The sequence below is a fragment of the Aptenodytes forsteri genome, unplaced genomic scaffold (genome assembly GCF_000699145.1).
Source record: "Aptenodytes forsteri isolate BGI_AS27 unplaced genomic scaffold, ASM69914v1 Scaffold172, whole genome shotgun sequence".
NCBI lineage: Eukaryota > Metazoa > Chordata > Aves > Sphenisciformes > Spheniscidae > Aptenodytes > Aptenodytes forsteri.
In genome coordinates, this window is record NW_008795018.1 from 6,956,645 (window position 1) to 6,966,914 (window position 10,270).

Consider the following 10,270-nt stretch of genomic DNA (forward strand, 5'->3'; position numbering starts at 1 on the left):
TACTTTTTTATATTAATTTTAATTAAACAATTAATTTTAAGGAAATGTATATAGTCAAAGGTGAGTACTTATGCAAACGAGAAAAACTTTAAATATGGCCACTGCATTGCTGTTGACATCTTGTCTTATATTCCAATCATGTATGACTTTTAATACTGTATCAAAATAAATATTGTCTTCCAAATTAAATATGTAATCCTTGTCTTATCTTCACAAAGATATTTTACCTGGAAAGCTCTTTACTTCAAAACATTTTTTACTTTTAAATATTCAATTTATCTTTCTGGATAGAAGAAATAAAAAATATTCCATATCCATTAAAGTTCACAAACTTTTTTAAAATATTCATCATTCTACAAATTATTTTCCTTCTTAACCTCTTGTCACATTGTTTAAAGACCAGTTGATTTTTTGATTCTTTAAATATGACTGTGCCTATTTTTTTTTCTTTTGTGTTCTTCATCTACAACACAACTCAGAAATTATAATAATACCTGTTACATTTTACTCTAAAACATTAACTCTTATAAATCTGGATGAGGTTCACAAAAGAGAAACAGAAACAAGAAGAGAATATTCATAATAAGAAGACTGAATATCTTTAAGGACAAAAAGGCTGGGTGTGACAGTGTGCTCCCCCGGCCAACCTGACCCTTATCTCCTGTAACCCCTGCTCAAGCGATAACTACCAGGGGCAGTCGTTAATGGATGCTGACGGTGATAGCTGCGTCCATTAACGAAGTGGATTCGGGAGCCAGATAACAACACAATAGCCCTTGGTTATTGTGAGAAATACGCCCACCTAACCACAGTTATCAGTATCCAAATATGACTATGAGTCAATCATCTTACCCCTATAAATAGTGAGCAGCCCAAGAGCCCTTTGAGCTCTCCTGTACAGCAGCGGGCTGCATGCCAGGATCTCCCCTTGAGTAGGGACACCTCTCAAGGTTACTCCTCGAGGTTGAGAGATTCCTTGCCCCAACAGATACTCGGTAAGTGACTAATAGCATGCTAAACTTTGACATCTTATCTAAGTGATATAAAGGATTGATTGCGCATATATAACCCTTTAGACATAAACTGTTGACCAAGACTGGTACTAAGATTGGATCCAGCTGCACCTAAACTCCTCTCTGAGAAGTCTAGAAAGCAAGGGGGTCCTTTCTGAACCTCATGACTCAATGGGAGGGTCTCCTTGACAGTCCTGTCTGACCCTGTCCTCTGAAAAGGTTAGGGATATTGACTTGAATTAAAACAAAAGAGACATGGCAAATTACTAAAATAAAAATCCAAGAAAATTGCAAGACACTGTCCACAATTACCATTTGTTATTTCTGTAATGTCAATATTTCTTCACAGCATTCATAGCAAGTTTATACAGCCCAGAACTGAACTTAGTCATGTGGGAAAAATATCTTTGATTCAAAATACAGAAAATCTCTCAATATCTATTTAGCATTCTTAAACTCAGACATATCCCTGGAGATTGAATTTCTAATTATCTAGAAAATGTAGCTATCCCTTTTTTCCTCATGCTGAAGCTTTATTGGACAGTTTCTTAGATAAATTAAGGGCAGCCATTGGACAGTTTTTACATTAGTTGTGCATAGTCTTTAGACCTATTTGAACAAATAGAATTAGAGAGTATAATAAAAATGCCCCCTTTTCTTTGGCAATCTTAATTACCCTGGTAATTCATTACCAATTGCACTGCCCGCAATCAGAAAACAACACAGGAGTACCACGTCTAGTGATTACTGTATAAAAGTCTCATGCAGGATGTGAATTAAAATGGTTAGGTGAATTATCATTGGGGTTACAAACCAGGCTTGACAAAGCTAGTAATTTGGCCTTTGCTTGGTCCTTTTGTTTCCATAATTACATTTAATCTTTTTGACCATTTTTTTCTGCATTGATCAGGTCTTAAGGATCATTTAACTGGATGGTTAGTTTTCCCTGGAGAGAAAGCAAAGGCTAAAATGTCTTCACTGTCCCTATAGTGCCTGACTATGTTGGGATACCAATCCTCCACTCCAACCCATACTTTCTTCTAGACTTGCTACAACTGCCCATCTTAACAACAGAAGTTTTAAGACTCAGTCACTGCAAGTCTACAGCTACAGTAGTTAGTACTGCTAGTTCCCACCTAAATGCTTTGGTGTACACCTCTTGAAAGAGCAGACTCTGGGTCTTGAATGCATCTGAATCCATAGTACTTAACATTTCAGTCCATGGAGTGACTGAGACAGTACTTTCCGTCCCTGTTTGTGAAACTGGGCTAACTCACAGCCAAGAATGCCAGAACTTTTCAGACAGGAGATCAGATATGAGGAAGCCAAATTCTACCAAATGTTCAAGCTACTCAGGTGATGGAAGTGTTTGAGTCTTGCTCTCAGGCAGTCTATTTCTGTTTGCACTGCTAGTCTCACATGCCCTCATGAAAAAGGGTTGTAAATCCAGGCTTGCACAATCCCAGAGACAGGCTTTATCTCTTCTATTTTCCTGCTGAACTGCATTCCTGGTGGCATGGCAGCTCTACTTCAACAAAAGTAGAGAGTGCTCCTACGTCCTTTTCCCAGGCACTGAGTTTTCCCAGTTAATAGGTACCATTAAAAGCCTACTTGGGGTGGGGTAGATCCCATTTATTTCAAAGGTACCTACCTTGCTCATTTTTCTTGAGGATTTAAATACATATTTTAGGACTTGATTGCCATGTTCTCCTGCAATTTAGTGAAACAAAGGTTCTCATTGATAATCGTTTCCTATGTCTGCCTTTGCCTCTCTTGCTTTTCCAGCTTAAAAATTCTAAAGTAAGTTATATCTATACTCTAGTGAAGAATCCTCTGGTGGATCTTCACAGTGTTTCAGAGGCAGTGCTGTTGATCTGTAAGTTTTAAAAATTAGAATTTATAATAGCAATCTGAGCAGCAACCCAGCTAATATAACCCATACTATTATCACACATAAGTTTAAATTCATCTGGTGTTAAGAACAGAAGTATTAAAGAACACTGTTCCATAGGCACAATAAGAAAAAAAAAAAAAAAAAAAGTCATGTTCTCCTATAATAGGAATAATGTTTTGCTTAAGTATTATCAGAAAGGTGCTAAATATCATGAAAATAAATTTGCTTCCTAGGAAGTTGAAGGCCTATTCTACCACACAGAAGACATTTAATGCTGAACAGAAATCAGACTCAAAATTCTACTGATTTTCTGCACACTTTTCATTGCTATTTTTGCTTTGGCAATTAAAAATAATGAAGGAGTGATATAAAATATATGCATAGGTAGTAAGAAAATGAGGTATTACACTATTACTATTGCTGCAATAGGAGAGTAAAGTAAGCCAGTAAAGTTTTATTTGAAAATTATTCAAAATTATTCAGTAATCAACAGTCTTTTACACTGTGTATGAGTTGCCAGTGACTGACAATGATAAATGATATTCCGTTCTGTTATTCAGTTGATGATAATGTGCTATTCACATACGAATAGCTTTATCTACCCGTTATATTTTTGAAGTCCTTTGCATTGTTTAACTATTATTTAGTAATAGACATTTCCTGAATTGTATGCAAGAGTCACTGAACTTAATGTTTCTTCCAAATCCAAAGAATACATAAGGTCCTTCATGTTTTATTTGTTCAAAAGCAAAATATAATTTTAAACCAACGATCCAGACATTTCAGTTCAAATCCTTCAGTGAAAATATTCCAGATGTATAGTAATGCATCCTTTTTTATGCCCTTTAAGGTATACATGTTTTAGCTACTGCTAGATGACAATGAAATATAACTTGAAGGAAAAAGGATGCTGTATGTTCCAAATTTCCAGTGATGTAAATCGGAGCAATACGCTGAATTCAAATGATCTATGCAGAGCCATGTAATTTGAGGATGTGACCTATATTTCATTTTTACAATAAGTAATTGATACAGCTACATTTTTGCTTGTTTCATTATTGGAGTCACTGACTTGTCTGAAATTTGAAATATTTAGGTTCAAGTTACTGATAAATTTGAGTAAGCTTATTACCTACCTGCAATTCCAATTACTGTTGATTTCTTTACATCATTTCCTCTAATCTCAGGTATCTAGTAGTCCTTTGACTCCAAGAAGAATCACACTTTTCTCCTACATTAATTCCAGACCCTCATTAATAGAAGTGGTTACCACATTTCAATATACCAGATATATGTCCAAACATTATTTTTCTAAAGACAATTTCTCTCTCATTCGCAACCATATTTATACTCATATGCGCACACATATATCTTTTATTTTTCTTTCTGTCTTACCCATTCTCTGGGTATGCCTAAGAAAGGTAAATCCTTTTTTTCCATTTCCAATTTTTTTTTTTTTTTTTTAATCTGAAATTTTAACTTAATGTATATTTTCTAACAGTTCACTACCTTTTCCTTTCCTCCCTCCCCACCCAGGTCACCTAAACACACACATTCAGGAATAAAAGATGTTAATCATTTGTAGGTTGTTTTTTTTTTAATTTGGAAACTCTGACAAAACAAATTTTAATGCATGAGAGAAACAGGAAAAGTCTATTAAGTTAATAGGCTCCCCATGATCTTTCAAGAGAATACTTAGATATTATTTGCTTAGAAGCTCTTGTTTTATTTTCTCATTTTTCCTTCCTAGGACCACAATATAAAGTAGATCAAAGAGTCAACGCAAGAGAGTCTTAACTTGATACAGTTTTACCCACCAACCTGGTGGCCCAAATTTCAAAAAAGTTAATCAGATATCATTAAATAAAAGCTTTATATCTCTTCTATTTTGCCTCACTTGATTTTAGCTGCCTGAAAATTAGGCCTGTAATGTTATGTCTATACTTCTTAATAAAAGAGGACCAACTAATCCTTATACCTAAGATCAAATGTCAAATGTTCAGCATCCACGATGCTTAAAGCCAGTATTCTTTGTGTCAGATTTTCATGAAGATGACTAAATGGAATAATCAAAAACAGAGTCAGGAAATGATCTAAGATTTAAACAATGTGAAAAATAAGTGGTCAGTGTTGGAGTGCACTCACTGACCTGCTTTTGTTCGGCAGTTAGAATGTACCTTATGTTTAAATCTATTATGTAAACTCCCTCTATTATTAAGGTAGAGAGAAACGTATTTCCAGAAGAATATGAATGTCATCCTAAGTTAAAGAATTTAAGATGCATATGCATCACCCTCTAGTAGCTCCCCTCTCTGTGGTTAGAGAGGAAGCTCAGATGATTAGTTTAACTAGAAACCTAATTTTAGGTAATGAAAGTTAATATAGAAGTAAAAAAAAAAAAAAAAATCCTTTGAATTAAGGACTTAACGAAAATTTCTATATTTCTTCATGTGGCTATCAGGAAAAGGCCTGATAAGAACACAGGATTTATTTTATTATAAACATCTGAAATGTTTCTCGATGGAGATTTATATTTCATTTCTAGTTTGATGGTAGTTCTTTTATTTAAAACATACAAAGAAAATGTGGTCTCCCCCCAAAGTATATTATTCATAGTTTTTGTTTATCCTGATTCTTTCTTTTTTTCCCCATAAAGACCTAGAAAGTTTTTTGATAATTTTTATTTCTTTTTAAGCATAGGCATTTTTTTGGTGAACAGAAGAGTGTCTTTTATGATAGTTTTTAAAAATTGTATTTATAATCTTGACCTGATGTTTTCCTCTGGTCTATTCATATTGAAGCTACAGATGCTGAGGTTTCTTGTTCTATAAGTTATACATTCAATAGTGGACTCATTTTCCTGTTTGTATGTACAAAAATGGGAGGTTTTGGTAGGAATATTTTAAGTCTTTATCCCCTTGCATCTTTTTTGATCTGCCAGTCTGGATTTTTGAAGACTGTTCCTTCCTATTTGGATATATATAATTTTATATTACAGAACTACAGATTTATACAGTGGAAGTTGTTCATAAATACACTAAAATATAAGGATAAGTCATAATTATTGCTATCTGTTCATAACAGATAGACAAATAAGATCAATGAACTGTTAACACAGATAAATATAAAAACGTACCTTTCAATTTTGTCTTGCCTTTTTTTGTCATATAGACATGAATTTTCATACCAAAATGGCAACTACTGCAACTTTGGGGTTTTTTGGCTTTGTTTTTATAGTGGAATTCAGACTGCAGGACAAAATTTTTGTTCTTTAAGGCTTAGCACCCAAAGGTAACACTGATATCAGAAATCTGGCTTTATATTCAAGAGAGAGGCATAGGAACATCTAAAGGACAGTTCAGTTCTTGGGTGGATTCAGTTACTTTATTTCTAATTTCATTGCTGTCATTTCTGCACGTAAGTCAGGTCTTATGATTCTGAACCTAAGGAGGTTGTGCTCAAACTCATGTAGTGCATGAGCTGATCATCTCAAAGAGATCCTTACAAAACAACATACTGACAGGTAGGTTTTTTAATAAATGCCGATAATTGGTATCTTATATCTTTCTTCTCAGTTATGAAATTTTATTTCTTTCACAAAAAAAACCTTTCTTCTTTTCTTTCTAACTTTTTTTGTATGTAAGTAGTTAGTATTTGTAAAAGGAAAGCAAAACCTAGTCTTGACTTGAAGACTTAGGAGATACCTCCCTTCCCGGCTGGCTGGAGGAGAGATTGCTGTGGTTCTCATAGATGGGTCCTGCCAGCAGTGAGGTTGAGCATGCACTCCCAAAAGGCTCGCCCAAAAAAACACACCCAATACAGACACAGAGGGACACAAACAGCTGAACACAGGTGAACAGCACTTTTACAGGCATCAACATAAACACAAACAGCACTCAAATAAACAAGAGCAACAGAAATGGTCCAATCCTATTCCTCCTCAGAGCTCACCACTAGTAAGGTTTGCTTATAGGAACTTATACATACCACCACTTACTAAGTCACTTGTCCAGCCACACTTGCTGGTCCTTCAAACACTGACTTTAAGATCATCCAGCATCCATGCCCAGAGCTTGGGCATTTCATCCGGTCTCCAGTTTAGAGGCTATGTCTTTCCAGTTGCTGGTCTCCATCTCCTCACCTGTTAGACTTGTTTGAAGTTTAATAGCAAACCACTTGGTGCGCCCCAACACCATCAGAATAGAAAGTAAGGTCACACAGAAAGTAGTTAGGAATAGAGTTTAATAAGAAGATAAGATGGACTGTGGCAATCAGGTACATTAAAATTTCATTAAAATCATCTTCAGTGAAATGCTTTGTTAAATGTAAGTAGTTAACCAACAAGTTATTCTGTGTCTATGCTATGGTGACCAGTGTTCATCTGCAATCTCTTGTTTTACACAGTGATTGTACACTCTTTAAGGTAGCCACTGGCTTAACGTTTAGTATGGGAGTAGCAATGAAGTCCTGGACTCTCTTTAATTAAGATTTATTTCTGTATCACAAAAAAACTCATTCTCAGAGTAACCTTCTATTTCCTACCTCTCAGTGATTGCACTGAAATTCTCTTAGGTAGATGACTTTTTCCTTCTGTTTAAATGAATCTGACTGCCTTATGAATAAGGTGCAATGCTCATCTGAATCTCAGGGACTTTTAAACATTACTTCATGTCCTTTAAGAACCAGGAAGTGGAAAGCATACTTTAAAAGTTATAAACTCTAAGGTAGCCATATGATACAGAAGATAATACCTGGTTTAAATGTGACCATAACAGCCTTCTGATATATTGCATAGAATAGAATCACAGAAAAAATTAGGCTGGAAGTGACATCAGGAAATACTTTGGTCCACACCTGTGTTCTGAATAGGTTTAATGTTTAGGTTATATCAGGTTTTTCAGTATTGTAGCACAGCAATCTTTCTTCCAAACCATCCCTCCTCCAAAACTGAACAAAAAGTGAGCAAGAGAGCTTACTGTTTCAGACACATAACCATAATAAAGTCTTTTTGATACATTTGTTTAATTGTGCAGTCTGTAATTATATACTTTCAGACTGTTTTTTTGTATTGTAGTTTTTTTGTTGTTTTGATTTTTTTTTTTTTAATCCTTATCTTGTCATATCAGACATTACTTTAATGCATCAGAAAACTGAGACACCTAAAATGGAAAAAGGCCAAATGTGTCAATGGAGGCTTTTCTTCACAGGTTTGCTAATATCTTCTGACCTTAAAAAGAAACCCAAAGTATACATAGAAATCACCTGAAGTTTCCCAGGTAGGGAATGGAGCACGGCAGACTCTTGAAACAAACAGTTCAGGCTTCCCAAGATTTGAATTGCTTGTGAACAACAAGAGAAGAAAACTCCTAATTAGTGCTCCCACACTCCACATTACTTGAATACCTGCAAATTATTTCTCTTTGCAGAAGAGACTGTATTTGAGACAGAAAGCCAAAGTGCCACTTTCAACGTTGTTCATTTTTAGGGACAGATCCAGCAGGCCCTTACTTGTTCTCTCAATGCTATATCCTTTCTTTTAGACTCAGTATCACACAGATAGCTGTTCAACTACATGCTCAGTGTTTTGGTTAAACTGAGAGCTCAGAAAACAAGAACACAGTGTATGTCATCTGCTAAAAGACACTTGTTCAGAAATTTGTACTGGAACTGGGAAGAGAAATGAGTTTTCCTAATATGAGGTATGTTGACCTATTGTCTTAGTGAAATTCTGTTCCTTATCAACAAGTTTACCTATTTCTGCATGGATGAGCATGTGATCATGAAAACACTGTTGTGTTCTTTACTGGGGTCTACCCAATTTTATTTACTGAAATAATGGGACAGTAGTCTGATTTTGCAAATTTTTGTAAGGATTTTAATACATACTTGCTACTTGAAGGTTTATGGTTTTGACCTTAGACAAACAAGACAATTTTGTTTTCTGTTTGATTATTTTAAATTTAACTCTCAGAAAATGCAGACTATTTAAAAGTTGAGGCTCACCTGTACAATCAATACTTTTGTTTTTTACAAAATATATTACAAAATCTTCATTCCTCTGCTGATCTTTCAGGTATATAATTCTTTTTTCCAATAATTTTTTTTTTTTTTGCTGTCTGGTGTAGTGAAATACTATAATGGTGCATGATTAGAGCAAAAGTGCTGTAAAGATGTCTGCCATCAATGCATAATCTGTAAGAGCTCCAGTCACTGTTGTCCTAGTGATGTATTGGTACAAGACATCATCAGGATGAAAGCCAGAGGGAACAGAAGACCCAAGAAGGACCTTTTCCAACACTTTAAAAAAATATTATAATTCTTTATTAATTATTAGTTGAAGATGAGCCTTATGTTTGTATGTGTATATAAATATATAAAAAAGTCTCTCTTCCAGAAAAGATGAGGGTGGTCCGTTACCAATAACTGACATCCTATTATGCAGAAGAAACTCACATCTTTGCTAAGAAGTCTCTTTTATTTCATTTCTGCTTTTTAGATATAGCTCATTCTGAATCTCTTTTTGCTGTTGGTGTTTGTCACGTTTTCAGAATGACTTTAAGTTCATTATAAGTTCATCTCAAATACTCTTCCTTCATCAGACAATACTTCACCTCTCCCAGTATGAAATCATATGATTCAGTCATCCTGAAATAGAATAAAACCATTCTTCATTCCCTTCCTATGCTTTATTCATCTACGTTGTCATAACAAGCTCAACTGGCTTCAACATATGTAAGCCTTTTCACTCAAGAATAGTGCCAGTGGCTGACAAAAAACTTCAAAGAGTAAAAGAACAGTTTCTTCACTTCAACATAAATAGCAACAACTAAAGTGAAAAAAATTCTGAGTGAAATAATAAAAATAATAAATCCACTCATGCACATAGCCTCTAGATACTTGCCTTTTACATTTTTTCTCATCTGAGTTAATCACATTTCTGTCTGGAAAAAAAACCCCACGCTGTTTTGCTGTAACAGCATCTCATTGACTCTCCCTTTTTTCTCTGTCACACACAGACACTTTAATGAATTCACATGTATATACATATGCTACTCTGACAAGTTTCTGTACTTCTTCTTTCCTAATTCAGAAATTTAAAGGTTTTGCAGTTTCCTTTGATACTAGGTTTAGTCCTGAGAAAATTAACTCTTGTTTTCCAGATGAAACCAGACAGGGTATATTCCAATTAACAGCTTTTCCATGGTTCTATCAAACACATTTAATAAGATATCCTTTCTTATCTTTGTTATTGTTTCATTTCTTGTTAATGTCAACCTAACAGGTTCTGTTTAGTTTAATTTTATGCAGTCAGAATAATATCAGTCTTTTAAACACAGGCATATAGAATATATTTTCACATTTC